Source organism: Podarcis cretensis (genome assembly GCF_951804945.1).
Source record: "Podarcis cretensis genome assembly, chromosome: 10".
Taxonomy (NCBI): domain Eukaryota; kingdom Metazoa; phylum Chordata; class Lepidosauria; order Squamata; family Lacertidae; genus Podarcis; species Podarcis cretensis.
Genome location: NC_137179.1, coordinates 48,358,480 through 48,374,452, shown reverse-complemented (window position 1 = coordinate 48,374,452; position 15,973 = coordinate 48,358,480). Strand labels below are relative to the sequence as shown.

The following is a 15,973-nucleotide window of genomic DNA, read 5'->3' as shown; positions in this document are numbered from 1 at the left end:
TTAACAATTCTCACTGCTGTCAACTGTTTAATATTTCAAGAATTATATTGTGACAATGTGCTTTATTTATAAGTAACATTTACCAGAAATGTTGGAATAATGTATGGAAATACTAATAGAACAGTGAAACCAGTTAAGGACTCTCACTACTGTCAGTGACTCTCCCCCCCCCCTCTTTATATATATATATATATATAATAATCTGGATCACAGCTACAACCTAAGGAGTCTCGATGCAGCCTTAGTTATGAACCAGGGGTTCCCAACATGGTAGCTGTGGGCAACAGTGCACCCATCGGAATGTGATATGACACCTGTAAAAGGTCTCAGTAAATATCTCACCCAAAATCTGCAATGCACAAGAGACAACTGTGTGTCTTGGCAGGTCAAGTAGCAGGATTTCCAGGTACAGTCGGATGCATCCAGCAGCTGTGGTTTCAGGGTTTACTTCAAGGGTTGGTGGTGTGCCAGCACTTAGCCCTCAGGCTTAGGTGGCAGGTAAGACATTGGGTTTGGATTTTTAGCAACTGGGCACCCCACAGAGGGGTCCGGGAAGGGGTATCGCTGTTGAGAGGCCCACACAGAGGCTGATGGGCCATAGTACTTTTTCATGAGGTGACCCTGGCTAGAGCATCACGTCTGATGTATGTCAAGTGTAGGCCCAGGACCAGTATGAGGAGCAGACTGCGATGTCGGCTTCACTCAGCAGTATATCGCTGTTGAGAGGCCCACACAGAGGCTGATGGGCCATAGCACTTTTTCATGAGGTAGGCCCAGGACCAGTATGAGGAGCAGACTGCGATGTCGGCTTCACTCAGCGGTATATCACTGGTGAAACCACCACCGCTCATGAGTCCCTCTGCTAGTGAGCTCATACAGTTAGCATTGCTAGCAGAGGGACTCAGGAGCGGTGGCGGTTTCACCAATGATATATCGCTGAGGGGATCCGCCATCCCACTCTGCCCTCACACTGCGCAGAGGGAGAAAACAGCTGCACCGGTGAGGAACCAATACAGCTTGTTCCTCCCTCTGCATCTTTAAGCTGCTCAGCTGAGGAGTGTATGGTTGCCGCTCCCCTCAGCTAAGCCGTTAAAGGATTCCCCAGCCTGGCACTGGCTCCTGCGCAAGTGGGGGGGGGGAGCACCGGTGATGGCTCAGCTGTGAATCAGGAGCCTTCCTGCGCCACAGCTGAGCTATACAAACAAGCGGCTAGGTGCTGGGGTGAAACCATCTCAGATCCCGGGGTGAGAGCTGCAGCAATTTCACCTGGCACCTTGCAGGCTGAGGCCAACGCAGCTTGTTTTTTCAACATCGCGGTATATCACCAAACCGCGATGTCTGGCTGGTGATATACCGCGATGTTGAAAAGCTGATTTCGCCCAGCCCTAATTAAGGGCTGTCTACTTTTTGCTCATCTGGACCTACCTGAATTATCACTGCAACATACATAAACTGAACACAGCAGGGGAGAAGAAACCCTCTAATTTTGAATTTCATACGTCTCCATGATGACACCTCAGCTGCTCTCGGTGTCAAATTCCCAAAGGAACCGTTCTATGTTTTTAATTCTTCCTTCCCATCCTATGTTTCAATCTGGGCAGGAACACATCCTTAGGGAGGCGCTAAGGAGCAAAAAGCCATGGTGGCTCACCATTCATTCTTTATACAGTGGTACTTCGGTTTAAGAACAGCCGTGTTTACGAACTATTCAGTATTAGGTAAAGGTAAAGGGACCCCTAACCATTAGGTCCAGTCGTGACCAACTCTGGGGTTGCAGCGCTCATCTCGCTTTATTGGCCGAGGGAGCCAGCGTACAGCTTCCGGGTCATGTGGCCAGCATGACTAAGCCACTTCTGGTGAACCAGAGCAGCGCACGGAAATGCTGTTTACCTTCCTGCAGGAGCGGTACCTATTTATCTACTTGCACTTTGATGTGCTTTCGAACTGCTAGGTAGGCAGGAGCTGGGACCAAGCAACGGGAGCTCACCCCGTTGTGGGGATTCGAATCACCGACCTTCTGATCAGCAAGTCCTAGGCTCTGTGGTTTAACCCACAGTGCCACCCACATCCCTATAGTCCGCAAAACCAGAAATAGTGTTCCAGTTAGCTTTACCTCGGTCTACAAACGGAAGCCAAACGTTGGAAGGGCACCGGCGGCGGGAGGCCTCATAGGTAAAGCGTGCCTCGGTTTAAGAATGGCTTTGGTTTAAGAACGGACTTCCGGAACAGATTAAGTTCGTAAACCGAGGTACACTGTAGTGTTTTAGAACTAAGTACACACTGATGTGGAAATTACCAGATCTTACCAGGTGAGGGAACATTTACATAAATAAAACATTCACCATTCCAAAATGATCTCATGACAACGGAATCGAAATGGGCCATTCAAAAAAAGAAAAAGTTAACAAGAAATTAACAAGAATTTGTTAACAAAAAAAATTAACAAGAATATTGCAAAATAACCTATCAAAATTAGTACAAAATAATTCATTTAAAAAATGATAATTCCATGCACGTAGGAACAGGATTTGGTTGAATATGACAATTGTGATACTGCTTTTATCAAGTACAAAACACCCCAAACATCGAAATACTCAAAAACATACTGTGCTCAAAGCTTTTCCATGTTCTTCACCAATACAGATTTAACTTCATAAGCTTTCATTTCTTGAGTGAGAAATCTGATAAAGGGTGATCAGTTAACAGCAGCAATGATGCAGGGATAGAATATTAATGTTTAGGAAATCCGCAAATGACTATAATTTTTCTTAGCTCTGTCTCTCTGTCTCTCTCTCTTTTTAGGGCACAATGACTTAAGACAAAATTGCCACTTAATGAAGTGACTCATCCATTAATGTTCACCGTGAAATACTGCAATTCCTGTTGCTATCTTGCCTATTTTCAGTTTTGTACTCAGCTGCGCAAAACTATCGCCAAGCAATGTGAAACTTAGAAACAAAAACAATTCATGTCCCAAATGATGGTAGTAAGACAAAAATGTGAATGAAACCATTTTAAAAAAATGAAATGCACACCATTCTGCTCATTAAGCCAACACAGCAGACTTCAGACTGAATATGCCCTTTCCCTGCATGTACGGATCTCTCTCTAACTACTGGCCAGCAGGATTTAAGTTGAGGTATGACATAGAGTACCGTATATGAGCACAATCTTTGCCCGAAGCATTTAACTGCACCTGACACCTGCTGGCTAGCTTGTTTTAAAGCTTTTATCTGCAATACTAAAATGAAGGGTCTATCGTAGAGACTGTACAAACCACACTTCATTTTGATGGTATCTAAGGAGGAGTGAAGGCATGCTTACAGTATTGTTCTGAAATTAGAAGAGAACACATGAGAATGCAAACAAGCAAACTCTCACAACTTGGGTCAGAAGATTTTTGCAGATTCACATGCCGATTCACATACAGATTTACTTCATTGGAAATTTATCCCAAGGTGGGAGTACAAACACAGTAAAATAACCCACGTAAAACAATAAATACCTTAATTCAATGCCACCATACCACATCAGCAGGTGTAAAAACACAGCAAATGCTATACCAAGGGTGGGGAACTGTTGGCTCCCCAGATGTTGCTGAACTACAGGCAGAGGGCCTTTTTGGTGGTGGCACCCGCCCTATGGAACGCCCTCCCATCAGATGTCAAGGAAATAAACAACTATTTGACTTTTAGAAGACATCTGAAGGCATCCCTGTTTAGGGAAGTTTTTAATGTTTGATGTTTTACCGTGTTTTTAATATTCTGTTGGGAGCTGCCAAGAGTGGCTGTGGAAATCCAGCCAGATGGGTGGGGTATAAATATTATTATTATTATTATTATTATTATTATTATTATTATTATTATTATTATTGCAACTCACATCATCCTGCCCACTTGCCATGCTTGTTGGAGCTGATGTTGCAGCATCCAGGGAGGCAAAAGTTCCCCTGATCTATAAGAGCTACAGACAAGCTTTGTCATTCAGCAGAAGTTGAGCCAACCCTCTCCTATAAATTCCTAAGTAAATGAGTGTGTTTCGAGCTGGCATCAGAATGAAAGAAGCTTTAGAAGGAAGGGCATCCCATAACAGACCTATTGCCCCTAACACTTACTTTAAGTAAGAAATGAGTGAGAGGACTAGCTAAGTGCAGGCATATGGTCAACCACTATGATAGGTTAGGATGCTGGACTTGATGGGACACTGTACTGACCCACCAGGGAATTCTTATGCTCTTGACTATGGTTAAACTAAAATGACAGTGGCAGCAGCACCAATCTGTGCAATATCCTCTGCAATCTTCAGAAGGCCACAAGCTTCTGAAGGTGGATGTGGCCAGGGGCAAAAGTGGATGGAGCAATTAATCCAAATGTTAGCTTTGCACAGAGTAGACTAGTTTCTAAAACACAGCCCCCAATATTCTTCATCCTGGGAAGTGAGGGACATTATTCAAGCAGCCTAAGACCCACGTACTTACAGGACCGCCTCTCCTGGTATGCCCCGCGGAGGACCTTAAGATCCACAAATGACAATATTTTTGAGGTCCCAGGTCACAAGGTGGTTAGATTGGTCACAACTAGGGCCAGGGCCTTTTCAGTACTAGCCCCGACTTGGTGAAACGCTCTGTCACAAGAGACTAGGGCCCTGCAGGACTTGACATCTTTCTGCAGGGCCTGCAAGACAGAGCTGTTCCGCTTGGCCTTCGGTTCAGACTCAGTCTGACGATTATGTTTGCCTCCCCTTATGGTTTTGATGAGGCTGCATTTTAAATTGCATTTTAACCTGTATTTTAAATTGGGTGTCCCCCCCCCCAATTATGTTTTTACTGTAATTTTACTATTGTTAGCCACCCTGAGCCTGGCTCTGGCCGGGGAGGGTGGGGTATACATTTATTATTATTATTATTATTATTATTATTATTATTATTATTATTATTATTGATATAATTATAATTATTATTATTGACATATTATTATTGACATATTCAAGCAGCATGCAATTAAGGATCAATAGGGAGTGTGGTTGGAGAGAGTCCCAAGGGCCAGATAGATCGTTTGAGATGGCCCCATTCAGCTCCCAGGTCTGAGGTTCCCCATGGTTTAGTAAGACATCCAAGAAGATAGAAGTAATCTGAAAAATAAAATAAAATAAAGCTGCACTCCTTGTAAATTCCTTTCTCTGAACAGCCTTGTGGGACTCCACCTGCTCACCATGTGTTAATATTGTGAGCAGACAAATGTGTTAGTCTTTTGATTTAAAATAATGACATTTTATTCAACTTGCTTCAAAGTAAACCACACGTATGTTGTTCAGCACTGTTCTTGAAGACCTCGGCAGGACACAGAAGAGATAAACTAAACTTACAAAGCACAACCTTCGCCTGGTGGAAGCAGATACAGTACTTAAAAAGAAGTCACTTGCGACTCGGTCTGTATGACAAGAAATACTATCTGTCAATCAAACTCAGTGCCGTCGGTCTTCCCATGCTTCAGGTGAGATGCCCACTTCTAACATTTTTTAGGGAGCTATATTTATGCTTTGTCTTTGATTTATTTAGCATGTCAAAGTGCAAGTAGATAAATTCCGGCGGGAAGGTAAACAGCGTTTCCATGCGCTGCTCTGGTTCGCCAGAAGCGGCTTAGTCATGCTGGCCACATGACCTGGAAGCTGTACGCCGGCTCCCTCGGCAAATAAAGCGAGATGAGCGCCACAACCCCAGAGTCATCCGCGACTGGACCTAATGGCCCTTTGCCTAAAGGGGGGGGGGGAGAGAGAGAGAGAGCTGCAAAACTGCTCATGAAATTGTGAGAGGAACAGCATCCGTCCATCAGGGCACCACCATCTTCCAGCCATATATTTATCTTCTCACGTACTGAAGACCTGCACAAGTGTTGTTTCCGAAAGAGCTCACCTCAGAACCAAAGTAATGGCCTCATTACAAAGCCATGGAATTGCTCCTGCATTCTTAAAGCAGAATTTCTGTGTGCCTCCTCAGTTATGTTGACTTTGTCCAGTGCAATTTACATTTCTGGGAAATCTTTCATAGCCAAAGTATAAAGATGTTAATTTGCTGTTCTGTATTTTAAACTGTGTGCGATAACCAATTCCCACTTAAGTCATTTGATTTCAATGGGTCTGCTGCGAGTATGACTTAGCTGGATATTGCCCTGCGTAGGTTCCTGTTAAACAAACATAACTAGTAACTGCTTCATTTACTTCTATAGAGATGCATTGGGGTACATCAGCTCACAATCTGACAATCAGATTTTCCTAATTGTGCTGTTAAAAACTTTTTTTCTCAAAGGCAATTAACATACACATTAATCGGGAGGAGATTATTTTACTTCAGAAATCAACACCGAGCCAGATAATTTAATTTTTAAAAGCCCACAGTCAACAAAAACATCAATGCAATGCCAATTTTCCTAATGGTTCTTCTCCTAAACTTATATAGTTCAGGATGTTTCCTTTTAATTTTCTCCTTGTGATTCTATTTCACACAATACTGACTTTAACTTCATCTTCATTTTCTCCAGTGAACATATCTATTTTTTTAAAGTAATGTCTAATAGTCTTGAGTCTTTGGGGGGGGGTTGTATTTTTGAAACACCACCCACCCAACCCATTTCTTTAAATTATACTGAAGCATTCACATTTGCATGTGAGCTGCTGCTTAGTCAAAACTATTATATGTATGAAAAAATTGAAATCAACACATTCAAGTCACCCAGAATAAACTTCAGTAAGTTGACTTTAGAATTATAATCATAAGATATTGCTTCCATCTTTCAGAGAGTCCTGCTTTAAATTATGTTTAAATCCATGCCCGATTTAAATTGACTTATCCAATTCAAGGGAGAAGCTATAAAGATGGCTGAAGCTGGAGTATTGACCCATCAAAGGCGTTTAACATGAAAGGTTGTGTTTAATTAAATAAATTGATAACTTGTCATTTGCAAGTCTCTATGGACATGGCTCAGCACTTCTTCAGAGAAACAACATTCCAGAAAGACTATTTTTGGATCCAGTTTTATCTGCTTTGCTTCAAAACCACCCTTTTCATTTCCTCTCTGCAGGCTTTGTACTTTTGCAGCAAGAAGTCCCCTTTACATTTCTATGGGCCTTACGAAAGCCTGGGACCCCTGGGTATCATAGCCACAGGGGCTAAAGTGATGCTTCCAAATGAATTGTAAAATTGCTGTTTGACAGCCAAAGCATGCCACATTAAGCATTCTGCTGTGTGCACACTTAGCACACTGTCCAGGGAGTCTTTAGTTCTTTCCATTTTGACTGACAGAGGCTTCTTGGCAATGATGTCCGGAGGAATGCCCAAGCGCAATCTCATGGAAAATAGCAAGTGTTGTCAGTCCAAGTTCCCTGTTGTTGTTTTTAAACGGGTTGTCCTCCTTTTTTCTAACAAAGGTACAGCTCTCTTGTCAAAACTTGCCACTACTCCCACTGGAAAACGAAGATCTTGTTTAATTTATTAGTTCATTCAAATGTATGCAATTTTACAATTGCTCTTTGAGTGACCAGCTGTTGGTGAAAGTTGCTGATTAATGCATTTTTAATTGGGTGGCAAACGACGATTCACAAATATTGGCTTGGCTTACTAGCCAGACTCTATTCATGCTTGTTTCCATTCCCAAAGGTAAAGGACCCCTGACAGTTAAGTCCAGCCGCAGACGACTCTGGGGTTGCGGCACTCATCTCGCTTTACAGGCCGAGGGAACCAGTGTTTGTCCACAGACAGTTTTTCTGGGTCATGTGGCCAGCATGACTAAGCCACTTCTGGCGAACCAGAGCAGCGCACGGAAACGCCGTTTACCTTCCTGCCGGAGCGGTATCTATTTATCTACTTGCACTTTTTGGCATGCTTTCGAACTGCTAGGTTTGGAGGAGCTGGGACCGAGCAACGGGAGCTCACCCTGTCGTGGGGATTCAAACTGCCAACCTGATCGGCAAGCCCAAGAGGGTCAGTGGTTTAGACCACAGCATCACCTACATCCCAAACCCTTCCCCAAATCCTCTGGCAAGCGCACATGGATTGGGGTGGTGGTGATCAGGATAATATATATATAAAGCCCTTGAATAACGAGCAGTTATACAGTGATTCAATTAATAAAAATAACAAATCCTGACTGGAAGCCCGCAGTTTTGAAAATACAAAAAAAGAAAGAAAGAAAAAAGGGAAGGATAAATGAGTTACATGCTGAAGTAAGGAGGTGAGAAAGAGCATGAGAGGTTTGTTAAGCTGTGGGTGAACATATCAGACGACACAGCGATTCTTCAAACAGCTCTTGTTTATTCACAAGCCAGAACAGAACTGAACTGAAGGGTTCAACCAGCCTGCTTATATAGAGCTCCACTACAATACAACAGTAACCACTTTCTGTAACTATCCAATCACTGAACGTCACTTTCAGTCCCTTATTTGCATATGTGGACCTGATTGAAAACTATCTACAGTATCCCCCTGCTGGCCAAGGGTGAGAACTTCAGCACATAACAAGGTTCATACCTCTTCCTCCTTTTCCTAAAGCTCTGTGCAAGCAAAAACAAGGGAGAATATGATGTACTGTGGGGGTGTCCAGTATTTCTAGGTGCACATCTCTGGTGAACGAATAAGTGGATTTGTAGATGTATGGTACTCATTCCATCAGAACTTAATATATTCTGCAGTCCTTATTCCAAGCAATTGCAGCTATGTAGAATACAACAACTTATTATTATAGAGACAATTCATTGCTGCCAGTCTGTATACAGGAGCAACTGTAAACCCTTACATCATTGATTTCTTGTTTAGTCACAGACAGACTGAATTTGTTTGTGGAAGAACAAATGAGCCATTTTGTTCCTTCGTTGTATGGTTTTCAAATGCCCTTCAAGAAGCCAATGCGTCTTCGTAGATATCATATTTTCCCAGTACTCAAAGCACAATATATTGCAACAGGGAATATGGAATTATTTCCCCAGCTTACAATCTCCAATAAAAACCAACTCCATCTGCTTGTGAGGCAGGTTAGCCTACAAGCAACGATTTGCATACAAACACAACTAAGTGAGGATCTGAAGCCAAATACCTCCAGTTCAAGTCCAACGCTCTTTCCAAAACACACACTGGCCCATGAGCCTATACAAGCGATGCACACAACTCTTCCTACATGGAAGGAATATATGCGTAGGAATGCTGTCATATGTCGCAGTAACATCATGTTACATGTGTGTTGTTGAAACCGGAGAGTGAACATAGGAAAGATGGAACGTAGCTAAAGAAGAGAAAGGAAAACATTCTAAAGACACAAAGTACCAAATCAGAAAATGCTGCAAAGTGAGCTCTTATTAGTAACTCTTCACAAATTTAGGGGAATCCACTAAGCTTGGAGAGAACTTATGCCTTCCTAGGTTCAGAGAAGTGAACAGATGAGAGTCATTACTAAGGAGCATCTGAGGAATTCCTCCCCCAATTCCTTTCATTAGGCTTCCTTCACAGTTGGCCGGTGCTGAATGGTGGAAAAAGAAGACACTTTCTGTGCTATAAGGCACCAGGAGTATAGAACGAGCTGTGGTGAGACTACTGACCATGCATAGGCAAACTCGGCCCTCCAGATGTTTTGGCACTACAACTCCCATCATCCCTAGCTAACAGGACCAGTGGCCAGGGATGATGGGAGTTGTAGTCCCAAAACACCTGGAGGGCTGAGTTTGCCTATGCCTGCTATTGACCAAGTCCTGTGCTGGTTACTGGACTACTAACCAAGGGATACTGTGCTGGTTGTAACCTGCAAAGTCCTACATCAGCCTGTTGTGGCCATATGTCCTTCTGGACACCACATGCTTGTGGAGGTGGGCAGGGCCACAGGCAAAAGCAGCAGGAAGATCAATTAATGTACATTTTCCCTTTGTACAGTAGGCAAATTTCTGCACATTCTCACACGCTCCACTGTGCCGTCCTTATGGTCTTGTATACTTCCAATTTATTAATGAAACATCTAATTCACTTCACTAGAACTTAAAATATATTTTTTTCTATGGGAACAGGTTTTCGTACACACTTACCTAGATACAAAAACACAAATTGCACAAAGGATCCCTAAGAAACAAGGAAGGTTGCTGGGGAGGGTTCACCAACTGAAAGCTATTATCATAAAAACCATCCTATCTTAAGATTCCAAATCTATTCCTATTCAGGCTTTAATCAAAAAAAGTAAAACTATACTGTACAGATGTTAACTATTTTTACAAACACTATACATATGTTTTGAAATATTACAAATGTAAATATTTCAAATATTTTCAGAAACTCTTGTTGAGTCCTATTTTTATTTGCAGTAAATATTTTTAAATGCTAAAAATTCTGAAGGTGCCTCAAGTTTAACAGTGTCGGCAACAGCGGCTAGGTTCATACACAAGAGACACCTCATCATCAGCTCTCAGTGTTGCTCAAGCCAATAAACAAATAGGTGACCTTTTATACCTGTCAAAATCTTTAAACACTCTATACTCATTTTTCCTGCTTGTGCAAGCCAGCTAATCACAAAACTACCTAGAAGTCAAAAGCCCAAGAATCTTCAGGTTAGAGCCAGCATGTCAAAAATTCAAAACTGGGGTGGAAGAAGAGTATTTAAACAAATACAGGTGGAGAAAGTCTGAAGATAGAAGAGCTTAACTGAAATATGAGCTTAATTGAAATAGTCATCTTTTTGAGAAAATAATTTGAGTTATTATTTGGAGAGAAAAAAATATTGTAAAGCTTTAAGTGTGGTAGTACATCACTGCAAAAATGTAAAATAGGCAGTACTGTTGGAAGAATATGCTATCAAAGCTTTTGTTACATCTATTACAACAGCTACAGTCAGAAAAAGAATTATTGCCCATGGTTTTTTTAAAAGAAAAAACTGCATTTCAGTAGACTATGATCTAAAGGTACCGAAAAGGAGTAATCTAAAAATAAACACTAATAGAACACATTTCCAGCTTTGATCAAACAGATCCTTAAATTATTTTGGTAGTCTCTCCTATTGCTAAGAAAAGCAAAGACAAAAATGGACTTACAAATGCATCCAAAATAACTAGCAGCTGCCTGGGAATAAGATGATGGACACCCCAAATATTGCCAGTAAGAATGAATGCATTGTACTAAAATGCCCAAATTCACTAACGTCTGAAATTCCTATCTAAGTGTTCTGATGGGGACATAAAATTAGCCATGAATTATTAGGCAGAATTAGTACTACTGATAGAGAAGATCTTTGTGTCTTCTTCCGAATGAAGTCTTCCCCTTCTCAACTGCCTCCTCCTCATGTCTCTCCAGATTTCCTCACCTGTGTGACATTAAAGCAGGACACTCAACTCTGCTTCAGGACCAAAGGAAAGCCTAAAATCATTTCTTATCTGTCTTCCCCTTCTCACCAATGCAGCCAGAAGATAAATTTTGAGTAAATGGAAGAGGAAACTTGGAAGAATGGTCACCGCTTATAAGCTGGGCCAAATTTTGACCCAGATCACAATATGCTTGATATTTGTGAAAGGGGGGGGGGTGTATTTCTAAACTCCAGTTTCTGACATTCTTCTACAGCACTAATTAGTACAACAGCTCAGCAAACTGAGTAACTATAAGGCTTATCTTCCTGCATTAAAAGCATTATCAACTTCACTTCTATCTAGCACAGGGGTCGGCAACCTAAGGCCCAGGGGCCGGATGCGGCCCAATCGCCTTCTCAACCCGGCCCACAGACGGTCTGGGAATCAGCGTGTTTTTACATGAGTAGAATGTGTCCTTTTATTTAAAATGCATCTCTGGGTTATTTGTGGGGCATAGGAATTCGTTCATATTTTTTTTCAAAATATAGTCCGGCCCACCACATAGTCTGAGGGACGGTGGACCGGCCCGTGGCTGAAAAAGGTTGCTGACCCCTGATCTAGCATGACAGGCAGAGAAAGGTTATGTCTTCCTTTCCTATTGTTTACTGCAGTCATTTCTACTGGGTAGCTTTTCATCATCTAAATGGGCCATTGGTTAAATGCTAACACATTTCCAAATAGCATGTGGTTTGGACTTTATGTAACTTATAAAGTCAGGAGCTGTATTTGCATATCAGTTACGTAAGCAATTAGTCAGAATTCTACATTTGTTTCAGAATCAAGGCATGGTTATGAAACTTGAGTGACAATAAATTAATTCATCTTTAAGGTACCAGAGGATTCTTTGATTGTGGGATGTAAACAGATACAGGTTGTTTGCATGGCCAAGTGGGGTCAGCAATTTCGGTCTCGAAGCAACCCAAAGTGCTCCCCATAGCATATTACAACTGCTGTTGACACGCCTCTTAATATAAAAAGCAAGGGGGAGAGCTGTTATTCCAGAAATACAGTCCCAAATCCCTGCTGGGCAGGCAGCATTAGTTATGCGGTTCTTTGAATCCTGGCCTGTGAGATTTTGTTTTTGTTCATACAGACTTGGCTACCTTTCAGCTATTGAGAGGAAATGTGGCAAGTGTATGATGTCTTGAGAGTAGGGAGATTAGGTAAATGGTTTCTTTATTTGAAAAGGCAGAAACAAAGAATATGTACAATTCTGAAAGATTGCTGTTTGTGTAACACTAATTGAACACAGGACTTTCTCTGAAAAACAATCACTCAGCATACATACAAATTGGTGGATTTAGCAGGAATCCCTTTAGGCCAGTGTTAATTATTTGAGACTGAAGCCTAGAGACTGGAGTGAGCCAGCAAGGCGGAAACATGACAAATGGTAAACGGCAACAACTTGTTCCACAAAACAATAAATACTGATTACGGTGATGATGCAGAGCTGAAAAGCTGCTTGACATGAAATGAAATTATTCAAAGTTAATGAAGAATAGAAAGCCTTCAAGGCTGGGAGCATCATAACAAGCAAACAAAACAACACATTGTGGAATTTGAGCTTCATTGGTTGGCCTTCCCCTTTCCCTCATTGATTCTCAAAGACTACTAATTTAACTGAGCAGTGTTTTTGCTCAGCTGTGACATTATTGATTCAAACTTGGAACTGGTCAGACGTTTGATTTAAGAATTCATTGACAAAATACACACAGAGAGAGTAAAGTTGCTTATACAGCAACCTTGCAAACACTTTTGCAAGGCTTGCTTGCCCTGCTTTTTGGCCATTTCCCTGGGAGGGACGCCCAAGAAGAGACAGTGACCAGGCTTGAATTTCTCCTGGCACATGTACAACACGCCTACCTCTAGGTCTCCCCCTGCCATGGTACATATGCATGCACAAGATGTTAGAGACTCAAAAAGGCTTGCAGCTTTCCAGAAGTCTGCAACCTTCCTAAAATACTTCTCCCTGGTGTGTGCTCGTTTTCTATTTGCTATGATATTTTTTGAAGACAGGTAAACATTCCCAAGCTCTTTTCAAATCAAAATTGGGAATTATGCAAGCCACACATCCCCACTTGAATGATTATTCTAAGGCAATCTGAAAAGTGATCCCTAGCGACCTCAAAAACACTTCTTCCTCAGCACCAAACAAACCTCCTTCTTTTAACCCCTGCAAACTGCAGCAGAAGAGGAAGTGCCAGGATGGCAGAGAGAAGAGAGGAGAAAAGCTGGACCTTTTATTTCTATTCCATGTCCCTGAACCGAAAGGTAACAACAATATACCGGTACTTCCTTACATTTCTGCAGAGTGAACTGATCTGTTCAATGTTAACTGGTATGTTAGGGTGATGGAGAACAAAAGGGGAAAGCTCCCTTCCTCTTCTTTCCTTACATGCCCACAACTTCTGTTCCTCCTGCTGCCACTTGCAAAAGATGAGGGGAAAGAAGGCAGCAAACCCCTCTGGAACCCATGACTTGAAATCATGTGACAAACGGAAGTGTGGACAGATCCATAGTTTGGTAAAAAGTTTCAAGTTTCAGAATCTTACAACTCTCTCTTTTTTTTAAAGGAGGAAATGGGTGGGTGAAGGAAACTTTGCTACAAAAGGTAAGGCCAGATATATTTGGCGAAGGATATTAATTCTGTTTAGGTTTCAGCATGGGGGTTTAATTTGAGAATCCCTGACAAAGCTGGAAAATCAGCTGGCTGAAAGTCTATATTCATCCTTCTCTCGCTTTGGTGGCTTAAGTGTACATAGTGGAAGTCGGTCTTTTGGAAGGCTTGCTTCTTTCTGTTGCCAAGAAGTAGAGAGTGCACATTGAGAGTGTCTCAGGAGGAGTTTTATGTGAGCATAAAAGCTTCTGTAATTGCTGTCCATACTCTTGTGAAATGAGAGATTATGGGGCAAATAGGGACTTGGGTTGTTGTTGTTGTTTAAAACAAAAATTAGAAGCACATGATTAACAAATCATTATACTAAGTAATCAGAAGAAGAAAAAGAATTTGCCCTCTCTAGATTTGTGCCTACTCTGCTAACCACCTAGAGGCAGAGTCAAGACTGGAAGTTAGTGGAAGGTTACTTCCCATTTGGGCTAGCCACTAAAACTGTTTTTCCCACACTTCCCAAAGTTCCTTTCGAGTGTGCCTCCAGGATTAATTAACCCGTGCCTATATGCTCCACTCCTCCACTGACCAAGAATTGTACATAGAGTTGGAAGAGATTTGTCCTTCTTTTATTAAAATAGTTTGGTGCGGCTTTTCTAAACTAATTCAGAAGAGTATAAACCAGTATCAGTTGGTAGGTGGCAGTGCAGCTAACAAGTCAGGTCAGCACCAATGCACGGCACTGCTCTGATGCTATATATATGAAAACATTAACAAAAACTGGAAACCAAGCTGTATTCATTGAGAATTGTTCACTTATTTCCACCCTCTGCTTCCTATTCTTTAACCAGTTACCAGTCCACAAGAGAACTTCTCAATTACTATGAGTCACAACACAGATACAGCCACAGAATAAGGTTTTCCCCCCTTCTATATAGCCATCACATTCTGGCACTCACTTGGTTTGAACACAGCATAGAACTTTACTAAGAGTGTTTTCTTTCTCACACACAGAACTGAAATTAAACATATATATCTGCAGGAGAGCAAACAAAAGCAAAGAGCAGTGATAATTCATGATGACAATAGGAGTGTTTTATGTGTGCCCTAAGCTGTTCTTGCCCCAATAAACAATGCAAATGGGAATATATAATTAGCAGTAGGTATGCTGAAAGCCAAAGGATATTGACATACAGAGGAATTATAGAAGCTGATATAATATTCTCCAAGGCTGAAATAACATTTAGTAAATTATATGTTAAATAAAGCAGGCAGAATAAAAGACAGAAACAGGATTGCACCTGGCACAGGGTAGCCTTCTTTTTGCAGAATTGTGATACAAGATCTCTAAGGGCTACTAGCTTGTGCTCTGGGAGCCTGGAGGGCTGAGTCTCCACATCGAATTCAATGCAAAGGTAAAGTAATTGTGTAGCATGGCCTTTGGTCTTCTCTGTATCCAGTGGGACACCTAATTCCAATGCTAGAGATTGGAAGGATGCAGTGACAAGTTGCCAGTCATTAGTATATCATCCAAATAATGAGTCACCAAATGCGAACCCGACCTGTGCATAAGTGCCCACTCCCAAGAAGGTGCTAAATGTTTCAATGGCAGCACATGCAATGGAGTACGCCATGGGCATGGCCTTATCAATATACCAGGAGTAAGGCACTTTTCTCAGATACCAGACAACAAGGGTTTGGGTGCCAAGCACTTACTGCAGATGCCACACGTATCTAGTACTGTAATCAGATTCCCAAGCACATCACAGATTTATGCTAAACTTTCTTCCGAACAGAGAAATATATGAAACTACAATGATTTTTCCAAAAAAAGAATGAAGGCAAAGACTGCATAGTCCTTGAATCATGCTGCTGTTAACACTACTAAGTGCATGAGAGAAGGAGTTGATTGGTTTTAAAAAGTTTTCAATTACTGAAATATGCCGGAGGCTCCTAGAAGCGGTTTATATGCTCAGTTTCAGGTTCCTGAAGGTGACTGTC

General features: G+C 41.7%; 1 protein-coding gene and 1 long non-coding RNA gene across 4 annotated transcripts in view; one reads left to right on the top strand and one right to left on the bottom strand.

Moving 5' to 3' along the window:
* Nucleotides 1-15,973, bottom strand: part of TAFA2 (TAFA chemokine like family member 2) — a 131,464-nt gene that overhangs the window by 94,832 nt on the left and 20,659 nt on the right. The window lies entirely within an intron of this gene.
* On the top strand, nucleotides 483-6,999 carry LOC307226015. 2 transcript variants are annotated; one of them, XR_013843250.1, is made up of 4 exons: nucleotides 483-498; nucleotides 2,803-3,139; nucleotides 5,314-5,475; nucleotides 6,773-6,999. It is a non-coding gene; the product is annotated as an uncharacterized lncRNA (long non-coding RNA). The 2 variants fall into 2 exon arrangements; XR_013843251.1 differs by lacking the exon at nucleotides 2,803-3,139 and having other exon boundaries at nucleotides 6,773-6,991.